Source organism: Arachis hypogaea, chromosome 19, assembly GCF_003086295.3.
Source record: "Arachis hypogaea cultivar Tifrunner chromosome 19, arahy.Tifrunner.gnm2.J5K5, whole genome shotgun sequence".
In the NCBI taxonomy this organism is placed as follows: Eukaryota; Viridiplantae; Streptophyta; class Magnoliopsida; order Fabales; family Fabaceae; genus Arachis; species Arachis hypogaea.
Genome location: NC_092054.1, coordinates 75,990,011 through 76,014,312, shown reverse-complemented (window position 1 = coordinate 76,014,312; position 24,302 = coordinate 75,990,011). Strand labels below are relative to the sequence as shown.

Sequence of the window (24,302 nt, the reverse complement as noted above, 5' to 3'; positions counted from 1 at the left end):
GATCTAAGAACTAAACCTAATCCTAATTCTAGAGAGAAGTGAGAGCTTCTCTCTCTAGAAACTAACTCTAACTCCTAAACTAAGCTAATTGGTTAAAAGTCTCTTGATCCCTCTTCAATCCTTGGCTTAAATAGCATCTGAAATGAGTTGGATTGGGCCCACAAGGCTTTAGAATTCGCTGGCCACGTTTTGCTTTAAGTGAACTAGGTGGCAGCAACGGCGCGTGCGCGTACTTTGCGCGTGCGCGCCACCATACGTGTAGCAACTATGGCAAATCTTATATCGTTTCGAAGCCCCGAATGTTAGCTTTCCAACCCAACTAGAACCGCATCATTTGGACCTCTGTAGCTCAAGTTATGGTCGTTTAAGTGCAAAGAGGTCGGCTTGACAGCTTTCCGGTTCTTTCATTTCTTCATGAATTCTCCAACTTTTCATGCTTTCTTTCTTCATTCCCTTGATCCAATCTTTGCCTCCTAAATCTTAAATCACTTAACAAACATATCAAGGCATCTAATAGAATCAAGGTGAATTAAATTTAGCTATTTTGAGTCCTAAAAAGCATGTTTTCACTCTTAAGCACAATTAAAGGAGAATATACAAAACCATGCTATTTCATTGAATAGATGTGGGTAAAAGGTGATAAAATCCCCTAAATTCAATACAAGATAAACCGTCAAATTGGGGTTTGTCAACCTCCCCACACTTAAACCAAGCATGTCCTCATGCTTAAGCCAAGAATGAAGTAAGGGTATGGCATTTATTCAATGGAAACTAACTAAATGCAATCTACCTATATGCAACTATCTAAATGAATGCAAGTGCTTGGTCAAAATAAATCAATTCCCAAGAAACATATATGCATAAGGGCTAAGGACTAGCAAGTCTAATCCACAATTGAATTGAGTTATTAAATATTTTTACAAACTTGCATGAAAATTATGATCATAGGTGAAAACATGTAATTGAGCATCGAACCCTCACCGGATGTGTTTACACTCTATTCGCTCAAGTGTTTAGGGTTGATTCACTCAATTCTCATCTATTTCATGCTTTCCAAGATTTGTTTTTCTTCTAACAATCAACATTTATTTCATGCATGCATACAAGTATCATGAGGTCTTTTCATTGGTTGTAATGGGGCTAGGGTCAAGGTAGGATGCATATTTGGTCAAGTGGGCTTGAAATTTGAATCTTTGATAAGCTTAAACTTCCCACCTAACCTATGACATCCTATACAATTAAGTTCTAATCTAGCTACCCATTCTTCACTTTTTCACATACTCATGCATTTTCTTTTCATTTCACAACTCATATGCATTGATCTTATTGAGCTTCACCTTGGGGCATTTTGTCCCCTTTTTATTTCTTTCTTTTTCGTTTTCTTTCTTTTTCCATTTTTTTCTATACTTTTCATATATTTTTTTTGTTTTTCTCATTTTTTTCTTTCTTTCAAACTATATACAAGAGTACCAATGCATAAGGTCTATACATTTAATCAATACATGAGCATGTACCCAATTCCCAATATTTACAATAATAATACAAAACTACCCTTTTATTCACCCAATGTCCCAAGGTTCCCACACTTGAATGATACTCACACACACTATCCTAAGCTAATCGAAGATCCAAATTAAGGGACAATTATTGTTTTTCGCTTTAAGGCTTGTATTGTGCTAAAATAAGAATAAGTGGGTTAAGCGTAGGCTCAAATTTGGCTAACAAAGGAAGATAAAAGGTAAGGCCATTTGGGTAAGTGAGCTAAATGAAATGATGGCCTCAATCACATAAATGCATGAATACACAAAATAATGGACATAAAGAATCAAATAAATCAAAGATTACAATCATAGAAAGAGAATAATGCACACAAGAAGGAAAAATAAGTGGTTATAAGATGTAACCACGCTATTAGGCTCAAGTCTCACAAGCTTGTGTTCTTAGCTCAAAACATGTTCCACAATATATATAATTCAAGCAAGTTCTATGAAAAGTTTTCACTCAAATCAATTGACATGCCCTATAGATAGAAATCCTGAAAAATTCTCATTATTGGTGCCCTATAGATAGAAATCCTTGGAAAATTTCATTATTTTGACTAAGCTTATTGTGTATATATATGCAAAAATAAGAAAATGCAAGTAAAAATCCTAAAATCCTAGAATGAAATGCAAAAGTATTGGAGTTAGAAATTTGTCACCCAAGATTGCCGATCGGTCGGACGACCTCCCCACACTTAAAAGTTTGCACCGTCCTCGGTGCACTCAAAGATGAGCAAGGGGTACGACAACTCTCCGGATTACTATGTGTTCTTTCTTCCGCTTCCATGGTTGCTTGTGGTGCATTCATTATGAAAAACAAAAATACAACACCATAAGATGAGAAGATATAAAAGCAAGGAAGCATACATTGTTGGAATGAGGTAAATCACTAGAATGAGGTGAGTGAATTAGTGTGACATTAAGAAATATTAGGTGTGTGAATTCTAAATTGCGCGGTTTAGAAGACACATTAGCATAAAGAGATATGTCACAAAAGAAGCATGCACGTCACTTATCCTAGTGTGCTTGAGATGCTTTAAGTAAGCTTGTAAGGTAAGACAAGCATTAGAGAAGCATGAAAGCATTCAAGTCAAACATATGGATGGATATAATCATGAAATACAATGCATTAAGGTAAATGCTCAACATTATCCATCAAGAGATTGCCTATTTAAAGAATACGGTTCAAATCACATGGTGGCTAGCTACAACATGCAATTTAAAAGAGTTATAAGCTCGAAGACAATTCTCATCACTTGGTATTTTTCAAAAGGTAAGCATGAAGAACTCAAAACCAAGTAACAAAATATAACCTCAATCATAGAATCCAACAAAGATTATCTAAAAACATTCATGCTAAAATAGCATTTAGGCAATAAAGGATATAGCAATGTATAGTAAACAAAGTCAATACTCCAACACTTATGATGAAAAGAGAGAAAATAAAATGAAAACTAAACTAAAACTAACTAATCAACTAACTAACTAACTAATTTGTTAACTAAGAGAAATGGTTATCAATGGTGTTTGGAAGTGTTGGATGAGGGGTAGGAGAAAGGAGAGGGAAAGAAATAGAAAGAGGAGAAGAAAAGAAATGTGGTGAAGGAAGGAAATCCGCGCGTACGCGCGCATGCCGCGCGCGCGCGGATGGCTTATTCCGAGAGTGACGCGTACGCGTCATGTGCGCGAGCGCGCAAATAGGTTTGTGCCAAAGGCACAACGTCGGCACGGCGCAGGCACAACTCTCTGGAAAATGTATGGAGGTTGGAACTTCTCAATCCACGCGTACGCACGCATGGCGCGCGCGCGTGGATGGTCGAAAATGCTGGAAGTGCGCGTACGCGCCATGTACGCGTACGCGTGGATGGTGCTCTGTTTTTCAAAAAAATTTTTTTCTATGTTTTTTTTTTTTTTTTTTTTTGCACCAATCCAAGCATTCCAAACCGCCAAACAGTTACCAAAACACCATAAAACCTTATTTAGCATACTAAACTACCAATTAAACTCAACTATCTAAACAAAATATGAAATTAGACTAATTCTACCAAATATTTACAAAAGAGAAAATGAAAAGATTTTACCATGGTGGGTTGTCTCCCACCTAGCACTTTTGTTTATTGTCCTTAAGTTGGACTTATGGGGAGCTCCTCATCAAGGTGGCTTGTGCTTGTACTCATCTTGGAACTTCCACCAATGCTTGGACTTCCAATAGGCTCCATCATTCAAGATTAACATCTCCAAGCTTTGATGGAGTTCTTCACAAACCATGGGCTCCCAATGTTGATCCTCATGTGTTCCCGGATCCCATATTTTGTCTTCACACCCATCTCCAAGTTGATTATCATTAATCCATGTGGGTGGTGAGCAAGGTGAATTCTCAACAAAGTGACCAAACATCCTTCTAGACCCATGTATTCTAGTTATACACCAACCTTTGCTATCAAGCTTTGGACACGTGACCATAATGAACCTAGAATGATGCTTCCAACCACTAACCATCTCCTTTTTACTCTTAAAGCCACTAATTTTTCTAAGTTGATCATCCGTCTCAAGCAAACCATATTCAAGGGGAATAACAAAGCTTAAGTATAAGGAATTTACCCACTTGAATGAGAGAATGGATGGTGGTGGCTTGGGGAGAGGTATCTCCAATGTGCTTGCAAGCTCTACTCCCTTATTTGCTTCCTTGTCAATCTCCACCTCTTCATAAACTTCTTCATTTTCAATCCTTTGTTCATCAACTTCCTCTAACTCTTCAACATCACTCAAGTCATAAATGGGAGGTTGAGAGAAATCTACCTCCACATCACTTTTAAATTCATTGGGAGAAGGTTCTTCAAATTCAAAGGATTCTTCACTAAGAAGATTGGATGCATGATCTTCATCACCAAGGGAACTCAATTCTTGCTTCATTCTCTCCAAGTCTTCATATGGAATATGCCTCCGAGGTTGTGCACATTCCTCCTCAACATCAAATTTACTCTTCTTGGAGGGATTTTCTTTGATTTTAGCTTCCCATGGAAGTTCCGCATCTCCTAAGTCTTCAACCACTTCTTTCTCTTCTTCAATGGTCCTAGGTTCCTCCAATTGTTCTAACACAAAGTAGCCTTCCTCCTTTTCCACCGGAGTTTCCAATCTCTCCTTCATGCTATGCTCTTCATTTGATTCCCCACATGTAGCCATGGGAGTTCCTTGATTGTTCAAGCATTGGGATGCTAACCGGTTTACCACCTCATCCAAGGCGGCCATGAATTGTTGCACATCCCTTTTCATTTCCTCTTGTCCTTGAACAAGAACATCAAGGATGTCATCCATTGGAGGTTGGGGTGGATGGAAGGGTTCATCAATTTGGGGGAAGGGTTCATAGTAGGAAGGTGGTTCTTCTTATATCGTTTCAAAGCCCCGGATGTTAGCTTTCCAACCCAACTGGAACCGCATCATTTGGACCTCTGTAGCTCAAGTTATGGTCGTTTAAGTGCAAAGAGGTAGGCTTGACAGCTTTCCGGTTCTTTCATTTCTTCATGAATTCTCCAACTTTTCATGCTTTCTTTCTTCATTCCCTTGATCCAATCTTTGCCTCCTAAATCTTAAATCACTTAACAAACATATCAAGGCATCTAATAGAATCAAGGTGAATTAAATTTAGCTATTTTGAGTCCTAAAAAGCATGTTTTCACTCTTAAGCACAATTAAAGGAGAATATACAAAACCATGCTATTTCATTGAATAGATGTGGGTAAAAGGTGATAAAATCCCCTAAATTCAATAAAAGATAAACCGTCAAATTGGGGTTTGTCAAGGACACTAAAATTGAGGGAGAAAACTGCCCCGCAATGAGCATAAACAAACATGGTGGCAATCTGCAGTGAGGCCAACTGACCTCTGCACCTTCGACGGAGTATAACTCGAGTTGCAGAGCTCCAAATGATGCGCTTCCAACGGCATTGGAAAGTAAACATTCAGGGCTTTCCAACAACATATAATAGTATGGGGTGGACAATACGTTTGGGCCTCCAGAACTGGCGTTTTCGACCACGTTTGAGGAAAACTTTACCTCAAACGCTGCACACCAAAGCCAGCGACCCTGTCCTCTTCAAAGGAGCATAACTTGAGTTGTAAATGTCCAATTGAGGTGATTCCAATTGGGTTAGAAAGCTGACATTTAGAGCTTTCCAACCATATATAATAGTCTATAGTTGGCATGAAATTGGCAACGTTGACAAGAGGACAAAGTAGCACCCCACACATGCATACAAGGTGATCCACGTTTGGCTAAAAGTTTGACCTCAAACTTTAGCTCAAACGTGGATATCAGCAAAAGGGGGTGGTTGATATAAAAAGCTTGAGCAAAAGTTTGCCTCAAACTTTGACTCAAGCTTTTGTGCTTTATGTCCCAATTCACAATGGGTTTCTCTCCAACTCCAAGTGCAATCAACAGAGGCCATCTTCAACCCAAATCCAAAGCACGCAAAGCCCATTATCATCACTCAAAGGCACAAGAGATAGATAAAATAGGAATTTTATTTAATTGTAATTTGTCTTTAATTTCACTTTCATTTTTATTTTCATTTTGTAAAAATCCTATATAAGGCATCATTCTCATTTTAGAAAGGGGGCTCGGATAGAGAGCATTGAGAGGCTGGCTCCACGAGGGAGCACTAGGATTTGAGAGCTCTCTCTTAGTTTTCATTTTTGTTTTGAATCTTGGGTTGAGAATTGAAGAAATTCTGTTTCAATCTCACCTTGAGAATTCTCTTTATTCTTATTCTACAAAAATTTCAGTGAATTAAGGATTTGAATTCAACACTCTGTTTACTTCTTTCATCTTCATTTCTTTTGCAAATTGTTCTTTATTGGATCAAGGAAGGACTTGAGATCTAGACCTGTTTTCTAGTCTCATTGAGCCCATGAGATCTTCAATTTCTCATTGAGATTTTGAAATTGAGCCAAGCTGCTCTCTGTTTTGATTTTAAAGTGATTTTCCAAATCTGTTGAACCTGCTGCATCTTTTACTTCTCTGTTTGATTGTTATTTACACTTTCGTGTTTGATTTCATGAATCCCAGTACCCAACTTCCTTTATTCTTCTTGCAATTTAACTTTCCAGTTATTTGATCTACTGCTTTCTTTTAATTTCCAGCATCCACTCCCCTTTAATTTCATGCAAATTTACATTTCTTACAATTTAAGTTTCAGCTATTTTACTTTCTTGCTCTTTAAGTTACTTGCCAATTTACATTCTGCAACTTTAAATTCATTGTCCTTTAATTCCTGTTGGTTACAATTTCACACAATTCACATCAATGTTAGCTTGACTAAACTAATCACCCACTAAAGTTGCTTGATCCATCAATCCCTGTGGGATCGACCTCACTCCCGTGAGTTTTATTACTTGATACAACCCGGTATACTTGCCGGTGAGATTTGTGTGTTTTGGAAATTCGTTTTTCCACAAAAACACCATCAAATTTTTGGCGCCGTTGCCGGGGATTGATTTAGATCAACAATGATTAAGTGGGTGAGAAGTCTAGATTAAGCATTTTCTTTACTTTTGTTCTCTGTTCTAAGCTGAAACCAAGGTGTTTGAGTTATTGCCTCACTAAGAAATTCATCTCTGAGATATGAATTTCAATTTTCCTTGGTGTTGTGTTTTCCAAAATTCAAATGGAGTTAAACTCATCTTATGATCAAATTAATTTCATGGGATATGACCCACCATCACCAATCTCTAATGGTGGCTGGGAATATCACCAGGAGAATACTAATTATGAGCACTCCAATTCATGGAGATTTGCTTCAGAGACACAAGATGAGCAAGAAAACCATATGGGATATCTTCCTCCACCACAAAATGATGCAAGTTGCTATTCTAATGATGGCTGGGGGGAGCAAAACCAGAAAACATTTGAGAGCCCATATTCCACTTATTAAGAGCCATCTTCACTCGAACGTACTATCAATTCACTTATACAAAATTTTCCAACCTCACCTTCCAGTTTTTCATCTGAAAATTCTTCATCACTAGACTTTGTCTCCACACAAAATCCTTGCCAAAACTCACCACCCACACAAACTTCCATGAACCAAAGACTCTCAAAGCTTGAGTCCATGCTCAAAAGAATTGCGGAGGAGAAAGAGAAATACCAGAAAGAACAAGAGAACTCCCTCAAAAACATGGAAGTGCAGTTAGGCAAATTGTTGAATGCAAGGAAGGAAGAAATGGAAAAACAAGAACACAAGGTCCCTGTGTCAAGTGCAATTGCAAAAAAGGAAGAGGTGGTGAAAGTATTGGAACCTGAAACTGCACTTGAGATGACAAGGGGACCTGAACACTCACAACCTCCTCAATCTCCCCTAGACCAAAAAGTCTCAACAATTGACTCTGAGATTGAAAGGTATGAAGAGAAGATGAAGAAAGCTTGGGAAAATCAACAAACCTCCTCCATGAAAGAGTTATTAAAGCAAATGTTGAGTGCAAAAAAAGGAGTGGAGGAGCATGAAAGTGAGGAAGTCATTCCAGAGAATTCACACTCAAGTGAAGCAGAAAATCACATGAAGGAAGGGCTCATGGAACCACCAATACAAGAGGATCTTAATGAAGAAATCACTACAATAATCACACAGCAACCATGTCTTGACATCCAAGAAGTGAAGGCAATTGACAAAAGCACCAAGAAGAGGATTGTGACCAAGATACCAAGGACAACATTCATGAGAATGTCAACTGCAAACAATCCTGTCCCTGATCCAGCAAGCAAGATCAATCAAGCCAATTTCACAAGGAAGCTTGTTCAAAGAAGACCAAGACAGGGGACAATAACTGAAACTTCTCCCCTCTTGGAGTCATTCCTCTTAACAAACTGGAAGAAGAGGAAGAAAGTGAAGAACAAAATGTCAAGCTAATGACACTAAAAGAGCACTTGTTGGGAGGTAACCCAACCGTAGGTAACATTTTTTCTCTGCTTTGTTTTCTTCCTTTGTTTAGTTTAAATTTCAATAAATTGACATATGGTTGCATTCTAAGTTTGGTGTTGCTATGAAACAAAATTTGGTTCTAATCCTTACAAGATACTTGCATCAATTCCAAGTGAAAGTGTCACACTAAGTTTGGTGTGCCATTTATTCTTTATGCAAAGTATTATGCTCACCTTCTTAAGTTTGCAATCACAATGTCTCTGTCTCTTGTGCCTTGATTATTATCTTTAATTTTGCTTGCTTGAAACACATGTACTACTAACATTTCTTGTGTAAGACATTCATGATCCATCTTAGCCCCATAGCCACGGTTCTAATAGTTGCTTGAGGATGAGCAAGCATTCTGAGTTTGGTATGGGAAGGAGGATAATGGGAGGAAAATGACAACAATAGAGAAGATGAACTACAAGGTTGTAAAGTTCCTTTTCCTCTCATTTGTTTCAAGCACTATAAACTGCATGATTGTCTTTACCTTCTCTGTATGCATGTGTGTATGAAAAGGCATAGTTTGATTTCTAAAATTGCAACATGGTGCTGTGCCATTATGATTACCAACTTGAGTTTTGTGAATTCAAAAGCAGTAAAGCATCATGATCATAAACAAACAAGGAATTAAAGAAGAGTTTAGCACGTGCATACAAGTATTGGAAAGCTAGTATGATTAATTGTTGCTCAATTGCATTGGATTTTATTTAATTGAAGTTTTCATCTAGGACATTTTGTAAAATCTTTTAAAATCATGAAAACCTTGAAGAAGCAAATGCAAAATAAAGCAAGAAAAGAAAAAGGGAAAGAATGAGAAAGCTGAAGGCTCTGAGTACCAATGACAATTATATTGTTAAGTACTTGTGGTGTTTATGTATCAAGCCAAATGCTTGAAAACAAAACACTTAAAAGTCAAGGTTAGACTCAAAGTGCAAAAGCACTCCCTCAAAGCTCAAGGCTCTGAGCATCAATGATTAGAGAGTCAAGAAAAGAAAAAAAAATGAGATTAATGAAGTCCTCTAATCAAATGCTTGTGGTGCTTATGTATCAAGTGGTAATACTTGAAAACAAAGCATTTAGAAGTCGTAGCTTTGTTATCAACTCATGGGGCAAAGCACCCAAAAGGAGAAGCTAAATAAGAAAATCAAAAGCTTGTTTCAAGGTAGAAATATAAGAGAAAGATTTCATAAAATGAGCTAGATGGAAGCATCAATCATTTACATTTCTTTTGTGATTGTAGCATGCTTAGAAAACTAGCTTACCATGAACATTGAGTTGCTATTCTTCTTGCCTTGGATTGTCAATCTTTATTGCATGATTCTTTTCTTGCTTGGGGACAAGCAAGGTTTAAGTTTGGTGTTGTGATGACATGTCACCATGTCATGTTTTTCTATGCTTTTTCCTTTGTTTTCAATAGGTTTTATGCACTTTCTTGAGCCATAAGCAAGCCAATTGGGTAGATTTCCATGTTTCCTTTGTTTCAATCAACCATGGATGAATTAATGCAATTTCATGAGATTTTATGCTATAATTGTCATATATTATGAAAGAATAACAAACTCATGATTTTGAGCATAGCTTTGATGTGTTTGGTTGATTGATGATAGGTGAAAAGAGTTTTGAAGAAGGTTGAAGGAAGAAGGAATGGCTAGGAGTAAGAGAGAACAAAAAGTTTGAGCCAAAGTTTGCCTCAAACTTTAGCTCAAACTTTTGGAAGAGTTGAAAACACCCTAGAGAAAAAAAGCTTGAGCCAAAGTTTGCCTCAAACTTTAGCTCAAACTTTTGGGAGAAAAGCTTGAGCCAATGTTTGCCTCAAACTTTTTGGCAAACGTTGGCGCCACACCAACATACCCAGGGGAGAAAAAAGCTTGCGCCAACGTTTGCCTCAAGCTTTTTGGCAAACGTTGGCGCCACAAGGCATACAAGGGGTATACTTCCAACAAGAATAACTTGAGCTACAGAGCTCCAAATGAGGTGATTCAAAAAGCAATGGAAAGTAGGAATCGAGAGCTTTCCAAGCATATATGGCACTGCATGGTGGACACTAAAATTGAGGAAGAAAACTGCCCCGCAATGAGCATAAACGAACATGGTGGCAACCTGCAGTGAGGCCAACTGACCTCTGCACCTTCGACAGAGTATAACTCGAGCTGTAGAGCTCCAAATGATGCGCTTCCAACGGCATTGGAAAGTAGACATTCAGGGCTTTCCAACAATATATAATAGTATGGGGTGGACAATACTTTTGAGCCTCCAGAACTGGCGTTTTCGACCACGTTTGAGGCAAACTTTACCTCAAACGCTGCACACCAAAGCCAGCGACCCTGTCCTCTTCAAAAGAGCATAACTTGAGTTGTAGATGTCCAATTGAGGTGATTCTAATTGGGTTAGAAAGCTGACATTTAGAGCTTTCCAACCATATATAATAGTCTATAGTTGGCATGAAATTGGCAACATTGACAAGAGGACAAAGTAGCACCCCACACATGCATACAAGGTGATCCACGTTTGGCTAAAAGTTTGACCTCAAACTTTAGCTCAAACGTGGATATCAGCAAAAGGGGGTGGCTGATATAAAAAGCTTGAGCAAAAGTTTGCCTCAAACTTTGACTCAAGCTTTTGTGCTTTATGTCCCAATTCACAATGGGTTTCTCTCCAACTCCAAGTGCAATCAACAAAGGCCATCTTCAACCCAAATCCAAAGCACGCAAAGCTCATTATCATCACTCAAAGGCACAAGAGATAGATAAAATAGGAATTTCATTTAATTGTAATTTGTCTTTAATTTCACTTTCATTTTTATTTTCATTTTGTAAAAAGCCTATATAAGACATCATTCTCATTTTAGAAAGGGGGCTCGGATAGAGAGCATTGAGAGGCTGGCTCCACGAGGGAGCACTAGGATTTGAGAGCTCTCTCTTAGTTTTCATTTTTGTTTTGAATCTTGGGTTGAGAATTGAAGAAATTCTGTTTCAATCTCACCTTGAGAATTCTCTTTGTTCTTCTTCTACAAAAATTTTAGTGAATTAAGGATTTGAATTCAACACTCTGTTTACTGCTTTCGTCTTCATTTCTTTTGCAAATTGTTCTTTATTGGATCAAGGAAGGACTTGAGATCTAGACTTGTTTTCTAGTCTCATTGAGCCCATGAGATCTTCAATTTCTCATTGAGATTTTGAAATTGAGCCAAGCTGCTCTCTGTTTTGATTTTAAAGTGATTTTCCAAATCTGTTGAACCTGCTGCATCTTTTACTTCTCTGTTTGATTGTTATTTACACTTTCATGTTTGATTTCATGAATCCCAGTACCCAGTTTCCTTTATTCTTCTTGCAATTTAACTTTCCAGTTATTTGATCTACTGCTTTCTTTTAATTTCCAGCATCCACTCCCCTTTAATTTCATGCAAATTTACATTTCTTACAATTTAAGTTTCAGCTATTTTACTTTCTTGCTCTTTAAGTTACTTGCCAATTTACATTCTGCAACATTAAATTCATTGTCCTTTAATTCCTGTTGGTTACAATTTCACACAATTCACATCAATGTTAGCTTGACTAAACTAATCACCCACTAAAGTTGCTTGATCCATCAATCCCTGTGGGATCGACCTCACTCCCGTGAGTTTTATTACTTGATACGACCCGGTATACTTGCCGGTGAGATTTGTGTGTTTTGGAAATTCGTTTTTCCACAAAAACACCATCAATGGTCATCTTACAAATCTCAGTCAGGCGGATTCAAATAGTTATGGTGAACTGATAGTTGAAATATAATTAAAATATAAAATGGGATAGAGATACTTATGCAATTCAATGGTGAGAATTTCAGATAAGCGTATGGAGATGCTTTTGTTCCTTTTGAACCTCTGCTTTCCTACTGTCTTCATCCAATCATTCATACTCCTTTCCATGGCAAGCTGTATGTTGGGCATCACCGTTGTCAATGGCTACATCCCGTCCTCTCAGTGAAAATGGTCCAAATGCGCTGTCACCGCACGGCTAATCATATGTCGGTTCTCGATCATGCTGGAATAGGATCCAGTGATCCTTTTGCGTCTGTCACTACGCCCAGCACTCGCGAGTTTGAAGCTCGTCACAGCCATCCCTTCCCAGATCCTACTCAGAATACCACAGACAAGGTTTAGACTTTCCAGAACTCAAGAATGGCCGCCAATAATTCTAGCCTATACCACGACAACTCTAATCGTAAATCAGGAGGCTAAGAGATAATTATTCAAGCTTGCTTTCATGTAGAACGGACGTGTTTGTTAGGCACGCGTTCATAAGTGAGAATGGTGATGAGCGTCACATAATCATCACATTCATCATGTTCTTGTGTGTGAATGAATATCTTAGAGAAGGAATAGGCTTGGGTTGAATAGAAAAACAATAGTACTTTGCATTAATTCATGAGGAACAGCAGAGCTCCACACCTTAATCTATGGTGTGTAGAAACTCTACCGTTGAAAATACATAAGAACAAGGTCTAGGCATGGCCGAATGGCCAGCCTCCCCAAATGGCATATGAATTCGAAAATAGGGAAAAAGAGACACCTAATACAATAGTAAAAAGTTCTATTTATACTAAACTAGTTACTAGGGTTACAGAATTAAGTAAATGATGCAGAAATCCACTTCCGAGCCCACTTGGTGTGTGCTTGGGTTGAGCATTGAGCTTTCACGTGTAGAGGTCTTCCTTGGAGTTAAACGCCAGTTTGTAACTTGTTTCTGGCGTTTAACTTTGCTTTGCAACTTGTTTCTGGCGTTTAACGCGAGAATAGGGCAGAAAGCTGGCGTTAAATGCCAGTTTGCGTCATCTAAAATCGGGCAAAGTATGGACTATTATATATTGCTGGAAAGCCCTGGATGTCTACCTTCCAACGCAATTGAGAGCGCACCAATTGGATTTTTGTAGCTCCAGAAAATCCACTTTGAGTTCAGGGAGGTCAGAATCCAACAGCATCTGCAGTCCTTCTTCAGCCTCTGAATCAGATTTTTGCTCAAGTCCCTCAATTTCAGCTAGAAATTACCTGAAATCACAAAAAAACACACAAACTCATAGTAAAGTTTAGAAATGTGAATTTTGAATATAAACTAATAAAAATATAGTAAAAACTAACTAAATTATACTAAAAACTATGTAAAAACAATGCCAAGAAGCGTATAAATTATCCGCTCATCACAACACTAAACTTAAATTGTTGCTTGTTCCCAAGAAACTGAAAATCAAATAGGATAAAAAGAAGAGAATATACTATAAATCCCAAAATATCAATGAAACTTAGCTCCAATCAGATGAGCGGGACTAGTAGCTTTTTGCCTCTGAACATTTTTGGCATCTCCCTTTATCCTTTGAAATTCAAAATGATTGGCTTCTATAGGAACTCAGAATTCAGATAGTGTTATTGATTCTCCTAGTTCAGTGTGTTGATTCTTGAACACAGCTACTTTATGAGTCTTGGCCGTGGCCCTAAGCACTTTGTTTTCCAGTATTACCACCGGATACATAAATGCCACAGACACATAATTGGGTGAACCTTTTCAGATTGTGACTCAACTTTACTAAAGTCCCCAATTAGAGGTGTCCAGGGTTCTTAAGCACACTCTATTTTTGCTTTGGAACTTAACTTTAACCGCTCAGTCTCAAGCTTTTCACTTGACACCTTCACGCCACAAGCACATGGTTAGGGACAGCTTGGTTTAGCCGCTTAGGCCAGGATTTTATTCCTTTGGGCCCTCCTATCCACTGATGCTCAAAGCCTTGGATCCTTTTTATTACCCTTGCCTTTTGGTTTTAAGGGCTATTGGCTTTTTCTGCTTACTTTTCTTTTTTTTCTTTCTCTCTCTTTTTTTTTTTTATTTTCGCCATTTTTTTTCACAAGTCTTGTTATTCACTGCTTTTTCTTGCTCAAGAATCAATTATATGATTTTTTAGATTATCAAATAACATTTCTCCTTTTTTATTATTCTTCAAGAGCCAACAATTTTAACATTCATAAACAACAAATTCAAAAGACATGTGCATTGTTCAAGCATTCATTCAGAAAACAAAAAGTATTGCCACCACATCAAAATAATTAAACTAGTTTCAAGGATGAATTCGAAATTCATGTACTTCTTGTTCTTTTGTAATTAAAACATTTTTTATTTAAAAAAGGTAATGGATTCATAGGACATTCATAGCTTTAAGAAATAGACATTTAGATACTAGTGATCATGTAGTAAAGACACAAACATAAATAAAATACAAGGCTCAAAAATCGAAAAACAGAAAAATAAGAATAAGGAGATTAAGGAACGGGTCCACCTTAGTGAGGGTGGCGTCTTCTTCCTCTTGAAGAACCAATGGTGTTCTTGAGCTCCTCTATGTCTCTTCCTTGTCTTTGTTGCTCCTCCCTCATAGCTCTTTGATCTTCTCTAATCTCATGGAGAATGATGGAGTGCTCTTGGTGTTCCATCCTTAGTCGTCCCATGTTGGAACTTAATTCTCCTAGGGAGGTGTTGATTTGCTCTCAATAGTTCTGTGGAGGAAAGTGCATCCCTTGAGGTATCTCAGGGATTTCATGGTGAGGAATTTCCTCATGCTCTTGTTGAGGTCCATGATCTCTTGTTTGCTCCATCCTTTTCTTGGTGATGGGCTTGTCCTCATCAATGAGGATGTCTCCCTCTATGTCAATCCCAGCCGAATTGCAGAGGTGGCAAATGAGGTGAGGAAAGGCTAACCTTGCCAAAGTGGAGGACTTGTCAGCCACCTTGTAGAGTTCTAGAGGTATAATCTCATGAACTTCCACTTTCTCCCCAATCATGATACTATGGATCATGATGGCCCGGTCTACAGTAACTTCAGACCGGTTGCTAACAGGAATAATTGAACGTTGGATGAACTCCAACCATCCTCTAGATATAGGCTTAAGGTCCGGTCTTCTCAATTGAACCAGCTTGCCTCTTGAGTCAACTTTCCATTGAGCTCCTTCCACACATATTTCCATGAGGACTTGGTCCAACCTTTGATCAAAGTTGACCCTTCTAGTGTAGGGGCGTGCGTTTTCTTGCATCAATGGCAAGTTGAACGCCAACCTTACATTTTCCGGACTGAAATCTAAGTATGTCCCCCGAACCATTGTAAGCCAGTTCTTTGGGTTTGGGTTCATACTTTGATCATGCTTCCTAGTGATCCATGCATTTTCATAGTACTCTTGAACCATTAAGATTCTGACTTGTTGAATAGGATTAGAGAGAACTTCCCATCCTCTTCTTCTAATCTCCTGTCGGATCTTCGGATACTCGCTCTTTTTGAGCTTAAAAGGGACCTCAGGGATCACCTTCTTCTTGGCTACAACTTCATAGAAGTGGTCTTGATTGACCTTTGAGATGAATCTCTCCATCTCCCATGACTCAAAGGTAGAAGTAATTGCCTTTCGTTTCCTCTTTTTTGAGGTTTCTCTGGCCTTAGGTGCCATTGATGGTTATGGAAAAATAAAAAGCAATGTTTTTACCACACCAAACTTAAAAGGTTTGCTCATCCTCGAGCAAAAGAACAAAGAAAGTAGTAGAAGAAGAAGAAAATGGAGGAGATGGAGTGAGAGAGTGTATTCGGCCAAGGGGGAAAAGTAGTGGTTGTGAAGTGTGAAAATGGAGTAGTGTTAAGGGGGTTTATAGGTGGGGTTTATGGGGAAGAGGTAATAAGGTGATTGGTGAAGGGTATTTGGGGAAGAGGTAATAAGCTGATTGGTGAAGGGTATTTGGGGAAGAGGTAATAAGGTGATTGGTGAAGGGTATTTGGGGAAGAGTGTTATGAGAAGGTGTGAATAGGAGAGAAGAAGAGGTGGGGTAGGTGGGGATCCTGTGGGGTCCACAGATCCTGAGGGGTAAAGGACTTAGCATCCCTGCTCCAAGTAGGCGTGCAAAACGCCCTTAGAATGCATGTCTGGCATTAAACGCCAACTTGCTGCTTGTTTCTGGCATTTAACGACAGCTTGATGCTTCTTTCTGACGTTAAACGCCAGTTTGATGCTTCTTACTGGCGTTTAAACGCGAGTAAGCTCTTCCTCCAGGGTGAGCTATTTTTAATGCTGTTTTTCATTTTGTTTTTGATTTTTCAGTAGTTTTTGTGACTTCACATGATCATCAACCTAAAGAAAACATAAAATAGCAATGGAAAATAAATAGATATAATTAAATAACATTGGGTTGCCTCCCAACAAGCGCTTCTTTAATGTCAGTAGCTTGACAGTGGGCTCTTATGGAGCCTCACAGATACTCAGAGCATGATGATGGCCTCTTAACACCAAACTTAGAGTTTGGTTGTGGCTTCCCAACACCAAACTAAGAGTTTGAATGTGGGGGTTTTGTTTGACTCTGTATTGAGAGAAGCTTTTCATGCTTCCTGTCCATGGTTACAGAAGGAGAACCTTGAGTCTTAAATACATGGTAGCCCTCATTCAACTGAAGGACCAACTCTCCTCTGTCAACATCAATCACAGCTTTTGCTGTGGCTAGGAAGGGTCTTCCAAGGATGATGGATTCATCCTCATCCTTCCCAGTGTCTAGGATTATGAAATCAGCAGGGATGTAAAGGCCTTCAACCTTTACTAACACGTCCTCTACTAGTCCATAAGCCTATTTCATTGATTTGTCTGCCATCTCTAATGAGATTCTTGCAGCTTGTACCTCAAAGATTCCCAGTTTCTCCATTACAGAGAGTGGCATGCCTGACCCAAAGTCACATAGAGCTTTCTCAAAGGTCATGGTGCCTATGGTACAAGGTATGAAGAACTTTCCAGGATCCGGTTTCTTCTGAGGTAATGTCTGCCTCATTAGTGCACTCAGTTCATTGGTGAGTAAGGGGGGTTCATCCTCCCAAGTCTCATTACCAAATAAACTGGCATTCAACTTCATGATTACTCCTAGATACTTAGCAACTTGCTCTGCAATGGTGTCTTCATCCTCTTCAGAGGAAGAGTATTCATCAGAGCTCATGAATGGAAGAAGGAGGTCCAATGGAATCTCTAGGGTCTCTGTATAAGCCTCAGATTCCTTTGGTTCCTCAAAAGGAAAATCCTTTCTATCCAAAGGACGTCCCAAGAGGTCTTCCATACTGAGATTCACGTCCTCCTCCTCCTCTGGGCATTCGGCCACACCAAGTAAGGTTATGGCCTTGCACTCTCTCTTGGGATTTTCTTCTGTATTGCTTGGGAGAGTACTGGAGGAGTTTCAGTAATCTTCTTACTCAGCTGACCCACCTGTGCCTCCAAATTTCTAATGGAGGACCTTGTTTCATTCATGAAACTTAGTGTGGTTTTGGATAGATCAGAGACTATGGTTGCCAGGCCAGAATGGCTCTGTTCAGAATTCTCTGTCTATTGCTAAGAAGATGATGGAAAAGGCTTGCTATTGCTAAACCTATTTCTTCCACTATTATTGAAGCCTTGTTGAGGCTTCTGTTGATCCTTCTATGAGAGATTAGGATGATTTCTCCATGAAGGATTATAGGTGTTTCCATAGGGTTCTCCCATGTAATTCACCTCTGCTATTGCAGGGTTCTCAGGATCATAAGCTTCTTCTTCAGAAGATGCCTCTTTAGTACTGTTGGGTGCAGCTTGCAATCCATTAAGACTCTGAGAAATCACACTACAAGAAAACAGCTCTATTGCCACGCTTTTAAAGTGTGGCGAAAAGCTGAAAAAAGCGTGGCGATAGCTTTTTGCCACACTTTTTGAGCTACTGCCACGCTTTTGAAAGGGTGGCCTATCAAAGGGTGGCGGCTGCTCTATCGCCACGCTTTTGGTGATCTATCGCCACGCTTTATTTTTTGCCACGCTTTTGCAGATTGTCCCGCTTAAAAAACGTGGCCATGTGCGAGAGATACGGTCACGCTTTTAAAGCGTGGCCATAGAGAGATACACCCATGCTTTTAAAGCGTGACGATAGCGGGAGATACAGCAACGCTTTAAAAGCGTGGCGATAGCCTTGTCAAATTTTTAAAAAAAATCTTTTTTTTTATTTTCAATCCTTTTGTATTACCAAATCTATAAATATAGTATGCAATTTTTATTACAAGATAAATTAAACAGTAATTAGTGACAATTTTTGGTATAATTGTTTTATACACTAATCCTTATACAAAACTTTCCAGGTTTTTTCAATAACAAAAAACCCTTCAACCTCCTATCCATCCGAAATTCACTAACTAAGCAAAACGCATGTATAATTACAAAAGCAATGGAAAATTAATAGCAGGTCTGGTGTCTCAAGATCACGTCAGGGTCCCTCATTTTCTGTATTTTATATTTTTCTTACAACCTTGTGCCCAACAAGTACATAACCGAGCTCAATATCCCCCTATCAGAATGATTCCCAGCAATGTTTGGTGGAGCTAAAAAAAATAATACCAACATCAACAAAATGATTTCATTTCCATTTAACAGAACATAATAATGAAAATGCTGACAATCACCGACCAAAGACATAACAATGAAGAAACAAGGAATAACCCCATTGGCAAGCAAGCTCAGTGCTTTTTTTTTCTTTTGCAAAAAAGAAACAAAAAAAAGGCAAAAGGAACCATTGAATTACCATGCAAAAGGGAGAAAGGAATCTAACCAATTGGCAATGCAGGATGCAATGCAAGTAGGTAGAGATCAAATTTCAGGAAACAATTTAAGCAGAAATTAGGTATACTCGTCATGTTAATACGAGAAGGTTCCAAAACTCGACGGACAGAGTCAGAATTACCTCTTAAATGGTTTTCTTTAGATCAAAAGCATCTTTCACTCGAGCATCCAAGAAGGCCCATGTATCATGGAAGTCTAACAAGAAACAAACGAAAGATGTATTAAGAAATGTCTTCACTTGTTACAACACCACATCAGAGCCACAAACAGCTTGTTATCCATCTAAATATAAGATACTATATTGATGGAGTGAGGTGGGGTGGGGCATAAAAGAATAAATTCGATTGTTTTCCCCCTGATTACATATTTTATCAAGATACTACTCAAATTCATTGCCATGAGAAAATTGGCTACTATGACAGGCTCAGTTCAAGAAAATAAGGAGAGTTTGAGAGAATGGACAATTGAACCCAGTTAATATTTTTCGGCTATTCACATACTGAAAAAGAGAGAAGGAGCGAAGGGGGGAATCAAATGGAACTGAATGATCGATGAAAGATATCACAATCGACAGAGTGATTACCATAAAAAGAAAAGCACAAAAAAACACAATAATGGATGGAAAGCTTAAATCAACCAAAAAATACGAGAAAATTTGTATGCTCAAAAAGAAGGGGCAGAAAAACAAACTAGGAGATGTATCTGTCAGCATAAAAATCTCGGTTGTCGAGTATATTCCTGCCAGGACAGTGCGCTTGGCATACCAATCAATATCAGAAGCATTGTCACCTGCAGCATGCCAAATCTCATCCACCAGCATTGCCCTCTGCTTAAAACTAGTTGGAACATTCACTGGTTGAGCCTGTAATGCAAGATATATATATATATATATATATATATATATATATATATATATATATATATATATATATATATATATATATATATTAAAAAAAAAACTCAAAAGCTGCATGCAAGATTTGGCATTTGTGTTGCAGGAACATCTAGATAGCTTTGGCTCTCCAAACTAGCTTCCATGGTCATTTAAAAAAGAATAATCATTAGGAAACCTTAAATCTATAATAAACAAATTTGAATTTTCTTCAAGTATACCTATCATAATGTAAAATCCTGAAAATTTTATAAGGTTTAGCCACTTCAATATCAGAAGATGTGAATTTAAGTCCAAACCTTAGCAAATTTGTCTCGAGTTTAAGTCACTATAAACCAAATTTTCAATTGTTTTTTAAAATATTGGTTTTCTAACATTTTTGTTTAAATAAAATGATAAAAGAGCAAGAATGAAAACAGAACCGTACCTCGTGAAAGACACCAGCGGGACTATCCTCACAGCTAGCTAGAAAGAAGCCACCCAAAGTGTTTCTGTATCAAGTAATAATTAATGCAGCCTCTGTTTAATTTCAAAGTTTAACATAATTTACAAGTCCTATCAAAATTCAAAAGATTTTAGAATGATTTTACCAATCTTGAAAATTAACCAAACAAAAATATCCCTGAGTTCACGTCAGCAACAGTTAGTCTTCTAAACTGACGACATTTCTTGAATTCAATATTTACAAATTGCCTAAAGACTCAAACCCATAAAAGAATTGCTGCATTTATAATCTAAAGAGAGAAATTACTATATTGGGCCTACCCAAAAGCTTCAGCCAATTTGAATTCTCTTGGAATGTATCTTCTAGCTTTCTCTGCCTTCACAAGATGGAGTTAATACAAGGCGCTGATAAACAAAGAAACAGAACAGTTAATGAAAGAAACAATTCCCAATTCCCACAAATTAAAGTTGAACATACATAAACAACACTTAGAGAAAGATTCATTGACTAAAACCATGATAAATTTGACAAAATCGAAAGTAAAAATAAATACTTAGAAATGGGAAAATTGGATAAAAAGGAAAACATACCACATTCAATAGAGAAGAAACAATTTTTAGGTGTCCAACAGCCACATAACCCAGCGCTAAGACATCCAGAATTGCAGCTTCTTGAATGCCTTTTGAGCCGGCATTCATCCATCTTTGACCACTTCATAATTTGCATTAAGTAGGTCAAGAGCATCATCTCTTTTTCCCTCAACTCTGTCTCAAATTCGTTTATTCTGTGGAACACAACTTGCAGAGTCAAGGGTTATTGTTGGAAGAGGTGAAGAACATGATGATTATGATAATGAGATTATGAGTAATAGAAGAAGACTCAATTTTCATGAGAAAGTGAAACCTGATAAGATAGATCCCTAATAATTCCAGAATCATTCCCTAAACCAAGAACAAAAGTTGTATCTATCATCACAGAATAACCAAATATTTAATCATCGAGTCAACACTCAGAATTCCCAGAGTTGAAGAAAGTTGATAGGTCCAATGATCCATTCATAAACTAAATGGTCAAGGATCATTGCTCAATTAAAAAAAATAACAATTAAAAAATCAAATACCCAATAAACTTTGCGATGTAAAGGCCTTCTGCCACAATAGAAGAAGAGCTCTACGAAGAGGAATCATCAGATCAACATAAACAAAAGCCGTAATATGAAGAAACCATTGTCAAAATAATCCAATTCCAATAGTGAAAAAGGTAGAATCAATCAGAAAAATATGCTCATAGTATAAGCTACCAAAAGCCATTTAAGAAGGACAATAACAAAAGGAAAAAAAAGAAAAAAGAACAAATGGAGAAGAAAAACACATTGAACAAACAGAATGACAATTTAGGAGCAACCAAGTTTTCCAAAAGTTTGAAACTTGCAGCTGTTCATTGTTGGGGGTTGCTTACTGGTTGGGTTAGCCATGGAAATAGCCCTTGAAGTCAAGTCCACTCTTTGTTTTATGAGTCTTGTTCCTTCGCCGAATGAACATATATACATATGAACCAAATAATTGGTCAGAACTTTTCTCAACCACATGGCAGAGTCATTCAAATGAGAGCGTAAATATTGGACTCATCGACAAATATTCCACGCACAAATGAATAATAGTTTCGTAAATCTCAAAACATTTTTCAAATGCTGAAAGTACTGTATTAAAGTGAAAATTAAACTGGGAAATATGTCTTGTAATTAGTGTCAGTAATTGGCTTTACTATCAGTATTGGGAATAAGATATTTATTATGAAACTATATAAGACTTGTTAAAAAAATATCTCTACATAATCAAATTATCAATGGTAAGGATGAACATGCACAAAAAATGAACCACATGGGATGAACTCCAAATAAGATTTCACTAGCTACTAATTAAGTTTTAATTGCTATTCTACTGGTTGCAAGGGTTAATGCATCCATTTGACTCGTTGAGTATATCTACCTGAAATCCATATCCCTCACAGATTTGTGTGCTCTTGGTTCATCCAAAATGTTGTTCATGCTAGGCCACTCCATAATTCTGATATGCCCGTCCTGTACTTGTTGCAGACAGAATTCAAACATACAAGATCAAACTCTAGAAACGAACGCTAGAAATGCCACACAACAAAGAAACATAATTGAATTGAATGGATTTCAAAGCGCTACATTCTGAACCACCGGTGGCAAATTTAGATCCATCAACACTAAAAGTAATGCAGTTTTGAGAACCGATATTCTGCAGAGGGGCCAGTTCTTTGGCCAACAGCTTCATTTTTGTTTCATTACCATACAGCTCAAACAATCTGCATGAGCACATAGAAATACGTCAACTTATATTTGATTTCTTAGTTAAGTAAAAGTGAAATATAAGCTAACCATGCTTAAGAAGCAACTATGGCTATTGTCAAGCATTCCCCTACTCCAAGGAAACTAGAACAAGAAACCATCAAAATAGTATGGTAAATTGATATAAGGTATCGGAATTCTGATTGTGAGATTATTGAAAGTGACAGTAACTGCAACTATGAAATACAAAATTGAGACAAATCATTAAAGAACTTTTCAACCGATAAATTTAGATAATAGGTTCAATCTCGAAGCTCATAAGTAAAGACACTTACTTGCAGCTACCATTGCTGAGAGAGCACACAAAATCGTCCTTTTTTAATATTAATAATGGAAAACATTCAGATCGGGAATCGTTTCTGAAAATCCTAGAAAGATTCGGAAACCAGCTAAGCTATTGCAAGTATGATATGAGAGACTGTGAGGGATTGCAGTTACAATTAGAAACGAGAATTCACATGAAAATGCAGCGAAGAGGAAGAAGAAGCGTTACCTGAGAGAAATTGAAAAGAGAAACAAGGTTGAAGAGTGAGGAGCTACCGCCACACACACACTGAAGCACCGTCCTTCTCTTCGCTTTCTTCCATTACCGTTTTCATTCTGTCCAAACACGAACAACAAGGAAGGATATGGTCGCCAGAGCAGGAAGATGGCAGGAGAGCGACGAAATGAAGACGCTGGTACGTAAAAGACAAGGAGACGATGAGGAGACAGTGAGAGGCTAATGACGCTGATGCTGTTCGATGTTAGGGCAGAGGCGACAAGAGACAAGGCGGAGGGGAGGCTAACAGCGCAGCGAGGGCGGTGAAGGTGACGGCGAAGATCTGAGCTCTTCCAGGGTTGTCATTGATGAGAGTGACGGTGAGAGTTGAGACTGGGAGAGTCCCGATCGAAGCTTTTGGCCAAGTTTGAGGGTGATTAGGAGGATTCAGGAGTTACTGGGTTGGGGGCCGGGTTATTAGGGTTTACTTTTAAAAACCTTTTGGCCACGCTTTTAAAGCGGGCCAAAAGAGTACCAGGATATGGCCACATTTGTAAGCGTGGCCGTAATGAAACCATGTCGCCACGCTTTTAAAACGTCCCTCTTTCTCTCTATGGCCACGCTTTTGAAGCGTGGCAGAAAAAAATGTGGCCGTTTCTCTAATCAATTGCCACCCTTCAAAAAGCGTGGCCGTTGACCCTTTTCGCCACGGTTTTGAAGCGTGGCGAGAAAAAACGTGGCCAAATCTCTATTCAATCGCCATCCTCACAAAAGCGTGGCCATAGGCCTTTTTTCTTGTAGTGTCATATTGACTTGCTGAGTCAATATTTTGTTCTAAGCCAATATGGCATTCAGAGTATCAATTTCAAGAACTCCCTTCTACTGAGGCGTCCTATTGTTCATAGGATTCCTCTCAGAGGTGTACATGAACTGGTTATTTGTAACCATTTCAATGAGTTCCTGAGCTTCTGCAGGGGTTTTCACGTGAAGAGATCCTC

General features: G+C 38.2%; 1 long non-coding RNA gene across 1 annotated transcript; it reads right to left on the bottom strand.

Moving 5' to 3' along the window:
- Nucleotides 1-22,450: 22,450 nt before the first annotated feature.
- Nucleotides 22,451-23,137, bottom strand: LOC140182159 (uncharacterized). Its single transcript, XR_011877961.1, has 3 exons — nucleotides 23,099-23,137; nucleotides 22,656-22,780; nucleotides 22,451-22,529 (listed from the first exon to the last, which is right to left on the bottom strand). It is a non-coding gene; the product is annotated as an uncharacterized lncRNA (long non-coding RNA).
- Between the last annotated feature and the right edge of the window lie 1,165 nt (nucleotides 23,138-24,302).